The sequence below is a fragment of the Nicotiana attenuata genome, unplaced genomic scaffold (genome assembly GCF_001879085.1).
Source record: "Nicotiana attenuata strain UT unplaced genomic scaffold, NIATTr2, whole genome shotgun sequence".
Lineage (NCBI taxonomy): Eukaryota > Viridiplantae > Streptophyta > Magnoliopsida > Solanales > Solanaceae > Nicotiana > Nicotiana attenuata.
Window position 1 is genome coordinate 180,005 of NW_017671769.1, and position 18,645 is coordinate 198,649.

Below are 18,645 nucleotides of genomic sequence, written 5' to 3' on the forward strand. Positions count from 1 at the left end.
TGAAGTGAAAAAAATGAGTGGAGGTTCAAGTTCTTCTGCACTTTCACAAGTGAGATTACTCTCTTGGAATGTAAACAAGTGCGAAAGTGGTTCAAAGAAATATAAACATATTAAAAAAATTTTGAGGATCAATCATCCGCACATAGCAATATTACAAGAGGTTAGCGATACACACGAGTGGTCGGATAAAATTCGTTCTTTTCAACAAGGGAGTATAGCTTTAATGTGGGATACCGACTATGTCGATGATATCCGCACTTACGGACATACTTATAACAAAAATCAGTATATTATTTCAAAGTTTCAGTTAGTTAAAAACCCAAATATTATTTTTATCTTTATTGGAGTTTACGGAGATCCAACATATGGCCTCCATTTAGGACCTATTGAACATCTTTTGCTTGAGAGAAATCCATGGATAATTATAGGGGATTTTAATCTTACGTTGGATACCCATTCGGAGAGAACCCTCTTGTCTCCTAGTGATGACAAAGACAATTTGCCTGCATTTAAGGAGTTGCTGTATATTGATTATATTCATGACATGAAGTTCGACTTTACGTATACATTTAAAGATAACAACAATCCGGATAGGCTTTCAAAGTTAGACAGGATTATTTGCAACACAGCCTTAACTGATTTGTTTGAGTGTAACCAACAATCCACTATCGCAAGCGTCATATCGGATCATGTGCCGATAACTATGAAATTAGAATATAATTCAACTTAGTGGTTATGTAATGTTTTTCATTTAATGTACCTTTTTTTATTTAACTAGTGAATTAAGAAAGAAATCATGTTTCCCTTAATTCTGCTTTTATTCTAAGTTATTCCCTTATTTATCTATCTTACCGCAGTTTTTGACCTTTATTTAAATTAAATTATTCTCGTTAGTCTAATGACGTGCATTACTCATTCAAGCATGTAATCATATTGCAATAAAAAAAATGACTTCTGATGTTATCATATTCTTTTTTGCCGGATAATTTTGGGGTTCTCATTTGCACATTTTTACCATATATATATATATATATATATATATATATATATTACTAATATTTAGAAGTGAGAGTTGAAGAGTAGGAACACTGCTCTAATTTACTGTACATATAGTTATCTGAATTGTACTGCTCAATGTGGGGCCTACTTGTTCGGCTTTTGACATATATGGGCCTACTTTATTGGCCATTTAACACGTGTATGCCACTTTACTCAAAGCATGTCCTTTGTCTGTTCAAAGGTTGAAAGCACAGGTCAGCTCTTTGCTTCAAGCGTGTCTCTCATTCTGCTGAGTTATTCAGCATTCTCTTCTCTCTCTCCTTCAATAGCGGATTGCTCTGGTGTTTTTATCGATGGTCTTGTGAGGTGATAAAAATTACCTTTGCTACTTTACTGTTTCAATGTCGCACGATGGTTTGATTTTTATTAACATTTGGGGTTGCATATTTGTGCTTTTTGTAGCTAAAACTTCGATCTCTCTGGAAATCAGGTTTGGCCTTTTCTTTGTTTATTTCATATTCTTTGTAGTCATAATTTGTTGGGTATCGTTTGTTCTCTGTTCTTTGGTGGGTATATGTTAGATTTTTTCTCCTATTGGGGTACTTTATTGTTGAATTTCCCACTTGCATATGCGTAAATTGGTTTGATTTACTCATGCATGTTTGGAAATTGGTACCTAGATAATTCAAGAGCAAGTTTCGTCCTTTAGTCGCATTTCTGCAATCTCTCTTTGTTTCTTGCACTTTTTTGTCAGTATTTAGAATATTGGTCTTCGCTCTTTCAATGTTTATCTATCTTTATTCTATCTATCATCTGATTTGACCTCTCTGTTTTGGTAATCTTTTTTTGTTTGATTGCAGTTTCTTTGTTGGTAATTTGGATTTGGTGGGTACATCATAGTTTAACCAAATCTCTAACAAGAAACTGTTAATTCATGTCACTAATTTTAAGTAATTTCATTTACCTTATATTTTCATAAAGGAATTTGGTGATTTGACTATTTGAACTTGGGGTTTTGAGCATTCAATCAAATTTACATCTCAGAGTTGGACCAAACACTCAAAACGCCATATTGGGGTGTAACGCGTTGATAAATGTCTATTCATGGCAGAACTGGTTTGGTTACTTTCCGTGTGGAGTATCATGTGTTGTATTTCGACCTTTTAAAGGCCATAATAGTTACCATGATTAACAAGGTAAGAACATTCGTTGCATTTTATTGAAGTTTTATTTGTTTCTCTCATCTTTCTACGTCATCTTTCTTGATTGTCTCTATCAATTTTTTTGTTCTCTTCCTTCTTTCTTATTAGTTTAGTTCTGCTAACCCTGAAGACCAAGACGCCAACTCTTTTGGCTCCAAGTTATTGCAATTCCATAGCTGGAGATGAAAAAACTTCTGGTGATGTTATTCATGATTTTTTGAGTTTGTCTGATGGTGACAGTGCCACTGAGATTCCCTGAAATAGAAGTGCAAGATAAGCCTTTTAACATCACTGATGATTGTAGGTGTTATTTGGTTTGCAGAGATTCCCTTTAATTGCCTGCAAGTCAATTGTAGATATATAGCAATTTCTCTTTCAATTAGCACCATCTGAACCCAGTACTTTCAACGGTAATGCTTGCCATTTATGTGTAAAAATCTACTAAACTGTAATAAATAGTAGATATGAACCCATGACTTTAAAAATATAATAGTTTCAAAGCTAAGAACATTAAAGGTTGAAGCCATAGAGCGTAAATCCTAGATCCACCTCTGATCATATTTGAAGGTCAAACTGGAAAACGGATCAACTTTTGGTGTAATTAAGCACTTTGAAGTGGAGTGCAGAATTCTACAAGTTGCACCTCTTAATTATTTAGTAAGAACAATAGTGGTGATTAAGTGCCACCATAGTCTTTATTTTTCATGGTTAATGCAACTGTTACTAAGAATAATAAAAGGTCTCGCCTGAATTTGAGTCTTTGGATATGATGAACCAATTTCTACTATAACATTTGCTCTTTAAATCTTTACTATGTTTGATTTGGTGATTGGATATTAGTTGAAGGTAGATGTTGGCTTCATGGAGCTCAGACCTTCTGAAATTGCAGCAGCACTGGCAATGTCTATTTCAGTCTTTCAGGGAAAAGCGAGCAAAAAAATATATTGAAAGGTCAGTGCATTAATCTTACTTCATACAATTACAAGAGGTAAAATTTGGTGGTTCTGTACAAGAAATAGAATTCTCTAAAGGCAGGACACATTTTGCTTTTGCTCTTGGTTCTTGAGGTATTGGTAAATCCTCTGATTTATTTTTGGAGATATTCTCTCTGGCCTACAATAATGTCGTAGCAAATATAAATTATATGTACAACTCTCTGTGTACTTTTTTGTTTCAACATGTTGCTTTGGAACTTATATGTAAGACTTTCTCTCCATATAGTAGCATAGGAACATCTGGTTTTGACACTTGAAGAGTTGGTTTTCTCTGAGACTATCTTCCATTATCTATGTCTTATAGCTCTTTATTGGCTTTGCGCATGTGCATGTGAGACACTTTCCCGTACTTTGATTTGATTCTATGGAATATTGAATAATCTGTTTCTGCCGAGGGGCGATTTTTCCAAGGAAAGAAGATTAAATAGAAATGGACTTGAATCTCATGATATAAACAGAGTGAAACAGTATTTTGAACAGTAAGTGAGAAAAAACAATGTTAAGGAAGAAAAAAGGATTACCAGCATGCATAACTGCTTGATGATCTTTCAAGCTCTCAACTTTTGGAAAAACTTCTCCAGATTCGCAGAAGTCACATATAGTTGACCTTGAAATATGATTTCTGTGGTTCGATTTTAGTTTACTAATCAATACTTCGATAAAATTCCCACAATATATCCACAAATTCACATGGAAATTAAAGAAGAAGAGGATGGAAAAATGAAAATTGAAAACAGTATGTATATAGTAAAATTAATGTAAATACTACCTGCCTGCTAGAACCAACTACATGTGACACTTATAACATTCAGAGACCTTCCGGAATTGCATGTTTCTGGGAGTAGTAGCGTGAGTGGAAATAGAACTACCTTTTGATATAGCAGAGCTCACAAGAGACCTCTAGGATGATGACTCATATGAATTTTTATTTCTTAGAACCCTAAACTGCTGTATTTTTTATGGAATTATCAGCTCTGTGAACTACTCATGTATTTCCATGGACAACATCCTTGAACCTTACTTGGATTAAGTTGCTGCAGTATTGGAGGCCATAGGGTTCTTGGTCTCTTGGATGAGTCATGAACTATTGAGCTTTTCATCAGCTTGGAAGCCAAGTAGTTCTTGAATTGGTCTCGGAAGAAGGTTACTCTGCTGCTACTAGAGTGCCACAAAAAGTAGAGTTAGAAAATGGAGAAAAGGTAAAATTGGCGTAAAAGAAGAATCTTCCTCCTCCATGGAAGAGACAGAGGCTTTTGAATTACTTCGATAGCTGAGACAGCATTGTTTCTTTCGTTGTTAGTGGGGAGGGATATAACTCCGATTGAAGGATAGGCTTGGCTAAATCTATGAACTTCCCACCTTTCTTTGCCATGGCTATGTATTACATATATCTGATTTTGGTATGTGTGATGATGAAAAAACGGAATATACAAGAAGCTTTATTTAGTGTCTTACGCAAAATTGTCTGTATGTTGCGTCTTTGGACATGTGCAGTTCTGAATCTTAATGTCGAGTGAAAGCTTTGGCAGTGATATTTGTTCTTTCAGAATGATGTTTGGCTTTAAACAATGTAATAGTTTGGTTTGTTTTCCTATATATAATGTAAGAAAAGGTTTGGATATTTATTAAAAATGCCTTGCAGGTTACTCTGGCACGGGAGGAAAAGTTCCAACTTCTCCTCAAAAGTCCTCATCACATGTATTTGAGATTTCAAAGCAATGACATGACGGTTTCAGATGTGTACAGAACACAATTGCATTAACTTTAGAAGATCTCTAATTTGTGTCACTACAACTTAAGTGATGGTACATGAAATTCCTCTTTTATTTGGTGATTGCTATAAAGATTGTGTACAACTCTTTATAAGAAAGACTTCTAAAAACTATGTCAACTGTGTTGGGCCCGTGCATAGCACGGGCTTATCTAGCTAGTTATTTAGAAAGGGCAGTTGGGGTGAACGAACATGTACGAACAAGGGCACTTTGATAATTACAAGTTCATGTAGGGATAAATTGGTAAATTGGTCATCAATCTTTTCCAAGAAAATCGTGTACAGCATATTACTGTGTAAAACTATTCTCTCCCAGCTACTGATACACAATCAGCAAATGAAGCCAGCTCGGATGCCAACGTGGATGCTAAGTTAGTTTAGTTAGTTAACAATTTGAATTGTACGAGTGGCGGGAAATTTAGTTAGAAGCGAACTTAGCATTTCTACTTCTAGATTCTTCAATGTAGTGAGCCTATATACAGACTTTATTGTAATTGTTGTGGTTAAGTGAAAGTGAAATATACAGAAAATTGTTCTACTTCCCTCTTCTATTTCTCTGAATTCTCTTCTTCTTCTCCTGTTCTGTTTCTGCTTATTCTTCTTTTCTTCTCATTTTTCTTCTTCTTAGTTACTGTTCCATTCTAGATACCTATCAATTTGGTATCATTTGGTATCAGAGCTCGTCGCAATGGGACCACGTAAGACTGTTGATTCCATGACTGGGAACCAAACAACTGACTGGCATGACTGGGAACCAAACAACTGACTGGCAGGAATCGTATGAAGATCTAGCTGCCCAGCAGTTAGATCTCAAGGAAGAAATGATTCAAAAACAGCAGGAATTACGAGAGGAATTGGATCGAAGGCATGCAGAATTGTTACAGCTAGTAGGTTCGTTGAAGAATTCCTTTGATGGATGGCATCTGCACCAACAGTCGAAGGGCAGTGCTTCTAACTCAGCTGGTAGAGACAAGGTGCTGCAATCCAGACCAGGCATTTTAGGACCAAATCCTTATGCTGGGCAGGCGGTTCGTAATCATAACCTCAATTTTCCTCGATTCAATGGTGGGAATTTGAAAACTTGGCTCTATAGGATTGAGCAATACTTTACTGTTGATAAAACTCCTCTTAATCAAAGGATGGTTTTAGTAGCTATGAATTTCGATGATGAAGCCTTAGAATGGCATCAATCTTACTTGAAATGTAGGGATTCTATTGATGCTCTTGACTGGGATGAATACTTAGCTGCTTTGATTGAGACCTTTAGTGAGGAATTTTCTGATCCTATGTTAGAACTTAAACAGTTAAGGCAGATGGGATCAGTTAGGGAATATCAATTTGCTTTTGCACGACTGTTAGCTCAATGTGATCTATCTGTCAACCAAGCTATTTCCTGCTTCCTGGGGGGATTGGAGGAAGAACTGGTGCACTCTGTGAAAATGCATGAGCCTCAGACCTTATCCAAAACTTATAGATTGGCTAGATTAGCTGAGGCAACATTGGCAGCTAACTCTAGAATATTGAGGTCCAACACTAATAGTCAATCATCATTTAACATAAGGAAACCTGCCTTTGAGGGAACTACAGCTAAACCTCCTACTCATTCCACCATGGTGCCTCAGAAATTGGGACTGCCTGCTCCTAAACCTGTAGCTGCTTCTAAGACCAGGAGGACTATATCTCCTGCTGAGATGCAGTCTAGGAGAGCTCAAGGTCTATGCTACTTTTGTGATGACAAATACACAGTTGGACATAAGTGCAATCTTCCTAAACAACTGTTTGTACTGGATTTGGATTATGGTAAGGAATCAAATCCAGAATTAGAAATTGTGAAAGCTGAGGAGGACAGTGGAGAGGAGTGGTCTGCAAATGAGGAAGATACTCCTATGATTTCATTATGTGCATTGAGTGGGATCAAAGGAGCACAAACAATTCATGTGACTGGGTATAGTAATAAGCAACCTTTGCAGATTTTACTAGATGGTGAAAGCACTCACAATTTTATTGATTGTGAATCTGCAAAGAGACTGGGTTGTGTCATTACCCCTACCAAGGTTGGTTATGTTAGCCTTGGTAATAATTCTATGGAAGCCACTTCAGGTGTTGTAAGGAATTTTCAATGGATGCTTCAAGGTACCACCTATCATTCTGATTTGATAGTGTTTCCTTTGGGCAGATATGACCTAGTGCTAGGAGCATTGTAGATGAAGACCTTGGGGCCAGTCACTATGGATTACACTGCCTTGACTATGTCCTTTGATTATCAAGGAAAGCATCACATTCTTAAGGGAGTATCTGATGAGTGTAAGTCTTCTAGTTCTAAGTCCTTAAACAAAAAGGGAGATCAGTGTATTCAATTGCTCATGTTATATGTGGAGCAACATGTTCCTTCCTACCAATCTGAGGGTCAGTCCTATGCATTGCATTTCCCCATTGAACCCCATACTGATCCTGTTATTCAGAACCTTTTAGGACAATATTCCCAAATCTTTGCAGAACCTGTCTCATTACCTCCTACTAGAGGTGCTTTTGACCACAGCATTCCTTTGCAACCTGGTACTAAACCTATCAACAAAAGGCCCTATAGGTACTCCTCTATGAAGAAGGACATCATTGAACAATTGATTAGGGATATGCTGCAGCAAGGTATTATTCAGTATAGCAACAGCCCTTTTGCTTCTCCAGTAGTTTTGGTTGGAAAAAAGGATGGTTCTTGGAGATTGTGTGTTGATTATAGAGAATTGAATCACTGTACCATTAAAGACAAATTTCATATTCCTATTATTGATGATCTCTTAGATGAATTGGCTGGTGCAGTAACCTTCTCTAAGATAGATCTTCGAGCTGGTTATCATCAAATAAGGATGTCACCTGCTGACATTCCTAAAACAGCCTTTAAGACTCATTTAGGCCATTATGAATATTTGGTTATGCCCTTTGGCCTAACTAATGCCCCATCTACATTTCAATGTCTCATGAACCATCTGTTTCAGTTTTTTATTCGAAGGTTTGTGCTGGTTTTCTTTGATGATATCCTCATATACAGTAAATCTCTTGGTGAGCATGTTATGCATTTGCAGCAGGTATTTGATATTATGGTTCAGCATCAGTTGTTAGCTAAACATTCTAAGTGTGTCTTTGGTGTCCCATGTGTGGAGTACTTAGGCCACTTTATTTCTAGTGAAGGTGCTTCTACTGATCCCAAAAAGATCACTGCTGTTCAGAACTGGCCTCCTCCTAGTAATGTTAGACAATTGAGGGGCTTCTTAGGCTTGGCTGGTTATTACAGAAAATTCATTAAAAATTATGGTCTTATCAGTAGACCTCTTACAGAGTTACTTAAGAAGGATAACTTCAAGTGGTCTGATAGTGCAGCTCAAGCTTTTTCTGCATTGAAGTTAGCTCTAACTTCTGCCCCAGTATTGGCACTACCCGATTGTTCAATTCCATTTGTGTAGAGACTGANTAACTGGTGCTGAACTTATGACTTTGATGGTCTCTTCTGTGAGCTCTGAATTGTGGCATTCTATTTCTTCATTGTGGTCCACTGATCCTGAGCTTCTTGCCCTTATTTCCTCTTTACAATATACTCCTCAGAAACACTTCACTTGGCTTAACAATCAGCTGAGAAGGAAAGGCAAACTGGTCATTGGAAAAGATCCTGCCTTGAGGCAGCATATTCTCAGTCTATGGCATTCCTCACCCACAGGAGGTCATTCAGGTATTGATGCTACAACAAGGAAGGCAATGGCTTACTTTACTGGAAGGGTATCCGTCAAGACATTTTGGATTTTATCCATAAGTGTGATGTATGTCAGAGAAACAAATATGACACTTCAGCCTCCCTTGGGTTATTGCAACCATTGGTTGTCCCCCCTCTTCCTTGGTCGGATATCAATATGGATTTTATCGAAGGGTTGCCTAAATCCCTAGGCAACACTGTCATTTGGTTTGTTGTTGACAGGCTCACCAAATATGGCCATTTTATTGCTTTGGCTCATCCATATACAGCTAAATCCTTAGCTCATACCTTTCTAGACTGTATTTTTCGACTTCATGGATTTCTAGCCTCCATCACTAGTGATAGAGATCCCATCTTCATTAGTGCTTTTTGGAAGGAATTCATGTCTCTTCAAGGTGTTTCTATCCATACTTCCACAGCTTATCATCCCCAAACTGATGGTCAGAGTGAAGTTTTGAATAGGTGCCTGGAAACTTACCTTCGATGCTTTTGTTCCGACTCACCTAAGGACCGGGGCTCCTTCTTGTCTATTGCTGAATGGTGGTACAACTCTACCCCCAATTCAGCCATCAAGACCTCTCCTTTTGCGCTTCTTTATGGTTACCCCCCTCCCATTCATCTTCCCTATCTCCCTGGGGACTCCTCTATGGATCAAGTTGAGGACATACTTTTGGTTCGAGAATTCAAGCTTCAGCTTGCCAAGTTTCATCTTTGTCGCGCTCAGCAACGCATGCAAACCCAAGCCAATCTCCATAGGACTGACAGAGTTTTTGCTGAAGGTGACTGGGTTTTTGTCAAGTTGCAGCCCTATAGGCAATCCACGCTCTCTCTTTCTCCTTATCACAAACTCACCTCGAGGTACTTTGGCCCTTATCCTATTGTTAAGCGAGTGGGTGTTGTCGCTTATACATTGTTGTTCCCTCCTGAGGTTCAACTTCATCCCACCTTTCATGTTTCTCAACTCAAACGCTGCTATGAACTGCCTTCCACCATAATTCATCCTCCAGTTCTGGACTTGGCTAGTCCTTTATGTCCTCAACCAGAGGCAGTGCTGAGTAGACGCCTCACCAAGAGAGGTAACAAAGCAGTGGCTCAATGTTTGATTAAGTGGAAAGACCTTGATGAGTCCCAAGCTACATGGGAGTTAGCTTCTATTCTTCGCACTAAATTTCCTCATTTCACCCTTGGGGACAAGGGTGCTCTTCATGGGGAGGGTATTGATACACAATCAGCAAATGAAGCAGCAAATGAAGCCAGCTAGGATGTCAAGTAGATCAATTCAAAAGTTAGTTAGTTTAGTTAGTTAACAATTTGAATTTTAGTTGGAAATTTGAATTGTAGTAGTGGCGGGAAATTTAGTTAGAAGCAAACTTAGCATTTCTACTTCTAGATTCTTCAATGTAGTGAGCCTATATATAGACTCTATTGTAGTTGTTGTGGTTAAGTGAAATATACAGAAAATTGTCCCACTTCCCTCTTCTATTTCTCTAAATTCTCTTCTTCTTCTCCTCTTCTTTTTCTCCTGTTCTGTTTTTGCTTATTCTTCTTCTCTTCTCATTTTTCTTCTTCTTAGCTACTGTTCCATTCTAGATACCTATCAATTTGGTATCAGCTACCCTACATGCTCCTCTCATGAGGAGGCTTACAGTGCAGTCTAGAAGTTTCTACCGCCTCTAATTTTTAATCAATTTTGCACAAATTGCGGCAGCGTGCTTCAAATTGCTACTGTCAATTTATCTTCCATCAATCTTCGTTGTTTTACTACTGACTCCTGGAAAATTTACCAAATTTTCATATAGTTATTCTACAAATTCCTGTGGTCAGTCTCTGTAATTTTTTCTCACTTTTTTCTTCTCTTTTGCTATTCCAGACTTTCTATCTTCATTTTTCAAATTATGCTCTTTCTATCGGTGAGTTTTTTTCTACAATCTTTATTTGGTTACTGTAATTTATTTGGTGATTACCATTTGCTGGGTATTAATTAGTTTCTTATTCTTTTGGTGGGTATTCGGTAATATTTCTGTTCCCTCGGATTATTTATTGTTTGATTTTGTTCATGCATGTCAATAGTTTTTTGATTTGCTCATGCATGTTTGGGAATAGATACCCAGTAACCCAGGCGCAAGCTTGTGCTGTGAATTCTATCTGTTATTGGAGTAGAGTCAAAATTCTTTTTTTTTTTTCGTTTTATTAAAAAGCATCTTAGATCGATGAAGCCTCCCATATATTTTGATTTTTATTTTTATTGATGTTTACTGTTATTTCATCAGTTTCTTCTCATTTTTTATTATAATTATGCACTATTGATGTTTTCATTGTATTTTACTGAAAAGTGTAAGCATGTCATTTTTTGTTTGCTTTTGAAGCTACTAGGGAAAAGTTTAGGAATTTATTTTTCCTTAGTGATGCAGTCGTTGATCTGTAGTTGTACTATGATATCGTATCCTCATTATCTATAATAATCTTCTTATTGTTGGATGAGTATTGAGATTTGTGCTAACATATAACTTGCAATAATCTTCTTATTGTTGGATGTAGTAAATCATCCCTGATTCTGCTGAAAGTGAATAGTTTTTAAGTTGGTTTTCACGTGTGGCTTTTTGAGAAATTCAATTATATTGGGAAGAGCAAAAACTATATATGAATTGGTCAAAGATTTGCTTAAGCTTCTCATTCTTTGAAAGATGTATTAGATGCATTAGACAGATTGTGCGAAGAACTCCTAGATGGTGAATTTGGTATGTTTATGCTATTTCTTTAACTATTAATTTTCATTAGATGTTGACCTTTATATTTCTCTTTAGTGCATTAGATCAACTTTTAACTTGATATATATGGAGAGAGGAAGAGAGAGCAGCTTTTATCAAGCACTATACATTGACTACTTGACGCACTAATGTGTTGCATCCTCCTTTAGAACTTATATAGCAGAAAAGAATATATTTAAGCATTTTTCTTTAGTTGGTTGGAAAATTGAGAGATTGTGCAGTTTACAATTAATAATTATAAAATAATGCTACCAAGGTAGAATGAGATGAACTCTGGAGATCGTTTCCTGTCTGTGTAGCTTTTGGATTACCTTCCGTTCAGAGTGTTTGGGCTGAAGTGTTGCAATATCCTTCTCTCTTTTCGTTGTAAAAATTTCAGTAGAGATAGAATCATAACTATCTGTCATGAGTTCTTTTCCTGAAAATACCATTTAAGTGCTATTTAATCATCATACTCATACTATTACTATATTATAAGTGGGAAAATAGCCATCAAAAGTTGAATGACTTTTTTATCCCTAATCTAATCATTAATATTTTTGTACCAAATAATGAATTTTCCCTCTACCCCTAAATGATTAATTAATTAATTAGTGTGAAATTTATGTGTCCACATTCAAGCACTTAATGTAATTCTAATAAAACAAAAAATAAATTAATAAACTAAAATGGGACAAATGCGGGCCCATATTGAAATGTTAGCCTTTAGTAAGGCCTTTGGTTTTCTCAGCTTGAGCCGTTTATTTCTTCTACGTTCAAAATTGCAATAACATTTCAAACACTTTAATGAGGAGAGCAATTAGTAAACAATGTCAGTCAAGTTAATGCATAATCTCATCGGTTGCAGAAAACCAACAGACATCCAATAAAATTGATAATGATGTGTGTGTATGTATTTTTATATATATATATATATATATCCATCCGTTGAAGAAAATCATCGGTCATCAAATACTCAATTAAATTCAAAGCAACCATCAACTTATATAAATGGGACTTTGGAATCACATGAAATATTTTACTTCCCGTACGAAAATTTGTGAGTAGGCTTGCATGTTCACTTCCTGCAACACCCAAATCCTCTACAAGTATCAACTCAAGTAAGTTAATTTCCTTTTTTGTTATTTTCTATGAGTATTCATGAAATGTACATATTATGGTTATGCAAATTGGGGCTAGAAAGCACTTCCTACTGCTATTTAGTACTATGAAGTAGTGTCCTCTTTTTTTTTTTTTGTGTGTGTGTATGTGTTAATAATATGGTACATTTATTTGATATATTAGGTGTGAGAGGAAACTTTATTTGAATATCCAGAAATCATCAAAGATCTTTTTTTTTTTGTCGAAATATTTTAAAGATCCATAGCACCTACTTTTTGCATAAAGTAATCCTTGAATAATATCATATACTACCTAGGAATGTTGTTGATTTATTTAAGAATAAATTTTATTTTGAACTTTTAACAATCTAATATCTATATTTCCGGAGATATATGTATGCTGGATGAATTTGGTATATTTATTGATTATCATGAATATGTAGCATGGTAAATTTTAGTTAACGAGCTGTAATGTGGTATGATGAAGAATAGGGAACATAATGATTCAATCGAATAGGAGATTCGAGTAAGTCTCTTCAAATTTTTAAAATGGCGAGCAATTGATCGACTCCTTTTTTTTCACCATGCATGGCAAACAAATTTAAAAGGAACAACATATTCTAAATTTTCTTACTATTTTTTAAATTTGTACTACTATTGTCTCATGTTTTCTTTTGCATTATGTTTAAGCCATAAGGATTGGATGTGCACTTTGATATTTATACCCCTATTCTTTTATTTCTTGAATCATTTTTTAACATTAATCTTAAATCATACTGAGATTTGATAATTTTGCATAGTTAGAAGCAAAAACCTCTTGAACTAACGTTTTTGAAAAAACACTGAGGAATTTCAATTCTTGACATTTATTATTCATCATTTTGAGCTTGTAATTTTCTACTTTAATTTCCATATTAATCATCACATATAGGTTTTGATAATAATTATTTCATTTTAAAAAGTTTGTATGTATAGATATGGAATACAGTGTCCCAGAAACTAGTTATATGATAGGCCAAATGAATGGCAAGATAGGTGACCAGCACTAAACTTAACTGGTCAGTATTTACAGCAGTCAACAGTAGTAGGGATTACAAATAAAAAGCCTGCCTCCCTGCAAATGAAGCATTTATGAAAGGCTAACTTGGAAGACTACGATACAAATATTGTTGAAATATATATATTGATCTTGAAGAAAACTAGAACTGTCACACCATGCTATATATTCTGTAAAGTGTTTTCTTTCTTTTTCTAGAACTGTTTTAGTATGAGTTACCTGAAACTTAAGCTTTCAAATGCTTCCTTCTATAAATATATTCAGCATTGGAGCGACTTGGTTTTGATCCATTCTGTAAGATACTAAAAATTAATAATCTACGAGATCTGGCATTAGAGTCCATCTCCGTTAGTGGATTGCTTGTGAATGCTAAAAAGAACACCTTATGCATCTTATAGGAAAGAGGTTTAAGAACAACTTCCAAGGTATTGATTATAATTACTTCATCCCAAAAGGGTTGATTCTTGAAAGAAACATGCCTATGATTTTTTTTAAATGCAGAGGAAAAATGTATTTTATTATGTGGGTATACTCTTTTTGATTTTCTTCTCCTATTGCTTTTTTATGTCTAAACAAATTGAATTAAATCGTTCACGTATGTAACTCCTGTCTGTTAAGCACATCTAAGAACAACTAGCAGACGAATCCAATTCAGAAAAATGGAACATATGCTTTTGACATAGTGTTGGTGAGAGAAAGAAAATTATTTCTGTAATTAGATTTGAACAGCAAGAAATGGAAGAAGCAGTTGAAAGATGTGAATCTTCAGACTAGAGGCTGAAATTGTAACCACCAACACATCAACGTAAGTTTATAAGTTAAGACTTTTAAGTATCTACAGTTCAAAATCTTGGTTAGCTACAAATAGGACATAGAAAGCTTCTCCTAGGACTTCTTCGACAGGCCAACTGAAATTATAGCACAAGTACAGAGGTGGAGTGTGAGCATTGTACCCAAGAATTTTAAGTTCTTAAACACTACTAAAAATCCGGAAAAAAGCAACCAAAATTGGTCTGTCAAGATAAGCGACCAACGTTGGTCGCTAAATTGGAGAAAATAATTAAATGGCAAAATACATAGTTTACCCATTGACCTTACACTCAAATCCCTGTTATACACCTCACCTTCACGGGCAACCTTTTACACACCCAACCTTTGTAGAGTGTGTCTAAGACACACCTTCTTTGACCAAAACCTAGCATGTGTAGAACACCAAGAAAGAAGCGCGTCTACTAGCTAAAATACTGTCTAAATACTTATTTAATTCCACGTGTCACCAAATCCCTCATCTTCCCCTCCCTCCCTCTATCTCTATCTTGTTTTTTCGCCGGCCAACCTCCACCTCCAGCCCTTCTCTTCTTTTTTCATCCTTTTTTTCTAAACCTTTATTTGTTCAGAACTCTCTGTCCCTTCTTCATTTTCCTCATCAATACCACCACAGGCTATTTTCCTCCATTGAAGCATCTTTTTTTACTTTTTTTTTTGTTTAAGTGTAACTGATATTTTAGATTTGAAATACTCTCGCCTTACTATTAGAATTATTTAGTTGGGATTTATGCTGTTGATTTGGAACTCAAATGGGTTAAATTGAGCAAAAATTTACAAGCTTAGAGTATAGCAATCCAAATTATAAGGGGCTTATACTCGTTCTTTTCTTCTCTCTTTTTGTTTGAATATGAAAATAATATTTCTATGGTGGTGGATGGTGAAAAGGAGTCTGAGATCTTTTGCTCGAAAATGGTGGGTGGTTGTTATGGTTTTTGTGGCAGCCATGAATTTTGAAAATGGAATGAAAATTTATTGTTTTTGGATGAAAATGGAAGTTTTTTTTTTGGTGTTTATCATTTTGGTGGATGAAAATACAAGGCTTCTGGCTTTGCTTTGACAGATTTTCCGACGACTAAGATGAAGAAGATGGAGTATCGTTTTTAAGTGTCTTCCTTTTAATTTTAAATTGATGACACGTGTCAGAATCTTATTGGTGCGTGGTATACACTCGTTGAGAAAAAGTGGTCAAATGCTAAAGTGGTGTGTATTAGACATACTTTTAAAAGGTTGAGTGTGTAATATTATTTTTCTCCACAGAAAGTGTGTAACAGGGATTTGGTCGATAGTTCAGGTGTCAACTTATGTATTTAGCCTTTATTTTTTAATAGTTAGCTTCTTATTATTATTATTGTTGTTGTTATTATTATTATTATTATGTAATGACCTATACATCCTTATAAAATAATATAGGGTATTACAGTTATGATCATCAAATAACCTTGTAATAAATGAGTTATCGCCTTATTTTGTACTAGGAAAAAGAGTGCTGATAAATAATGCTTATCAAATTACTTATGATAAATTATATAGATCATGTGCAAAGAATTAAATTATAATTCAAAATATAATTTGGTTTATCCCACAATATCATTCTAAATACTATTTTATATTGGAATCTAATAATGCCTAATGGGGTTATGCCATGAGGATAAGCTGTAGAAATTGTAATTCCAAACATACCAATTTGATACATAACGTAGTGCTAGGTATTCACATATAATGGGCTGATACCACACAAGTAATGATTCCTAGAGCAGATAATGAATATCTCATTCAAAATTATCTCAATATCTACTATCATTCACTTGTGTACATCGTTAAACCTCTCCAAATATCTGAATTTATCATAATCTCACGAAGTCAAGAGTGGGACAGTTTTTCTTAGAAATTCTATCTCAAAAAAAAAAAAAAAATCAAATTATCTTGTTTTATATTGAAGGTCATTTTAAAGTATAGCATAGTACTCATGGTATAATAACCCCATGAAAATGACTATACGTGGTGATAGAATACTGGGGTACGCTAAGAACTAATAACTATGATATATGTGTACCCCCAGTATTATTTTGATAGACTACAGACCATCTGTTGCTTTATTACTATAATAATGGATACACGGAAGGTTCAACTATTAGCAAATAGGTATGTCTACTATCACAGGTCTTTCTATCCAGGTGCAGGTAGTCCGTATCTTCACAGCTTTTCTTCACTAATTTGTTTTAGCAGCCAAAGTTATAAGTAGTAGGAATATTTGGGTTTCTTCTTTCATGTGGGGACGAGGGGGTGAGACTTGAGAGGACCTGAGGGTCGATTTGTGCCTGGGCAAAGCCCGCGCCCAACGACTATATGAGCAGTTCGTATTTAAATATAAAGCTATTTAATGTTTCTCTACTAATATTATCCTTATACAATTCAGAAGCTTTTTAAGTACATTTTATTTGACATACATTGTTTATCATAGTAATTTAATCATTTATTAGTTCCTTCATGATACAATTTTAATTATTTGATTAAACTATAGTTGAATTTGTAATTTTAAATTAGAGATTATTGAGTGGTTGTAAATTTTTATTATCAATTTAATTTAAGAAAATTCAAAAGAAAAAGTGAAGATGTTAAAAAAAGTTCAAGAAAATTATATATCATATTATGACCAATAACTTTTTGGGTCCTGGTTCTAAACAAATTTTAAATAATTAAAAATAATAAAATAACTTAACTATGTCATTTTCTCCATTGTTGGCGTCAATTATGTGTATACTCGAGTGTTTCATTACAAAAAATAATAATTATTAAATGTTGATTAAAATAATAATTATTAATTGATACTTCATGCTCTTTCTTTTTAAATAACAAGCCGTTTATATCAGATCGATTTATGTAATGCCAATTACGCAAGCCGTAAATTAACCTCTTTTCCACCTGTGGCGTTTTTTGGGTCACGTTTTAACTTGTGCCCGCTTTGCAAAAAAAATTGCAAGTGTACCCACTTTTTCCCGTAACTTCAGCATGCGGGGCTGAAGTAGCAAAGGCAATCACGTAAAACTTCAGCATTCTAGTAGACGGAGGTGAAGTCTGGATAAGATGCTGAAGTTATTTAGTTCATTTGTAAAAATTTCAGCACTAAAATAGCTGAAGTTTTTTTGTCCTGGATTCATTAGTTTTGTCATAAAACTTTTTCAAAAACTTCAGCAGAAGATGCCGAAGTTATTTGTAAAAACTTCTGCACTAAAATAGCTGAAGTTTTTTTGTCCTGGATTCATTAGTTTTGTCATAAAACTTTTTCNTGACTATCTGCTAAGTGTAGCCCCTGTTGAACCTGGTTCATCAGTAAAGACTCCAGTGAATAGCAAGGTTAAGGCTTTGGTTCAAGAATGTGAGACCAAAGATGCTGAGATTGCTAGGCTTCAGGCTCGTGTGGCTGAGTTGGAAGAAGAAAGGAATGGACTGAAAGCAGAACTAGCAAAAGAAAAGGAAAAGAGTGAAGGGATGCTACAAACAATGCTCAACCTACTCCAATCCCAACCCTCTAGTTCTTCAAAGCCTTAGTCCTCTTTGTCCTAGTTCTGAACCAGCTCAGTTACCCCCCAGTGACCCAGATTAGGGATTTTTCTTGTTTTTGCTCATGGTTAGTTGTTTTTGTTCTTTCTTTTTGTGGACTGTCTTGTAGAAGCACTGCCTTATCAATGACAATTTGCATTTCTCTTGTTTTATGATGATTCTGCTCTAAATAGATATTTTTGTCAAGTTGATTTTTGATTAACTAAAGCATGCTTTCACTTGCAGTTGCCCCAGTGGCCATGAGTAATGATTAATATTCTGGGATTCACATGTTTATGCAACTTTTCGATGATGCCAAAAGGGGGAAGATATTGTGTTGTGATATTGTGATATTGTGTATTGTGCTTAAACACTATTTTTCTGAACAGTGATGTTTATGACCTAATTAAATCTGTCCCTTAATGATAAGTTAAAATTTTCAAGTGATGATATTTTAGCTGAGTTCCACAGGTTCTCTAATCAGTAAAAGCACAGAGTTTGTCATCATCAAAAAGGGGGAATTTGTTGGCCCGAGATCAGTTGAAGTTTTGAAGAATGACAAATGAACTCAGTGAAGGAACAGGTCCATCTTAGGAGACACAGTTGTTATGGTCCATGCACAGTTGTTATGGTCCTTGGGGAT

General features: G+C 35.2%; 1 long non-coding RNA gene across 7 annotated transcripts; it reads left to right on the forward strand.

Annotated features, from left to right (window-relative positions):
• Window positions 1–1,221: 1,221 nt before the first annotated feature.
• Window positions 1,222–5,509, forward strand: LOC109210122. Of its 7 annotated transcripts, none has more exons than XR_002065495.1 (4): window positions 1,222–1,365; window positions 1,462–2,611; window positions 3,042–3,152; window positions 4,839–5,509. It is a non-coding gene; the product is annotated as an uncharacterized LOC109210122 (long non-coding RNA). The 7 variants fall into 7 exon arrangements; XR_002065494.1 differs by having other exon boundaries at window positions 1,462–2,195; window positions 2,310–3,152; XR_002065491.1 differs by having other exon boundaries at window positions 1,224–1,365; window positions 1,462–1,489; window positions 1,981–3,152.
• Window positions 5,510–18,645: the final 13,136 nt, after the last annotated feature.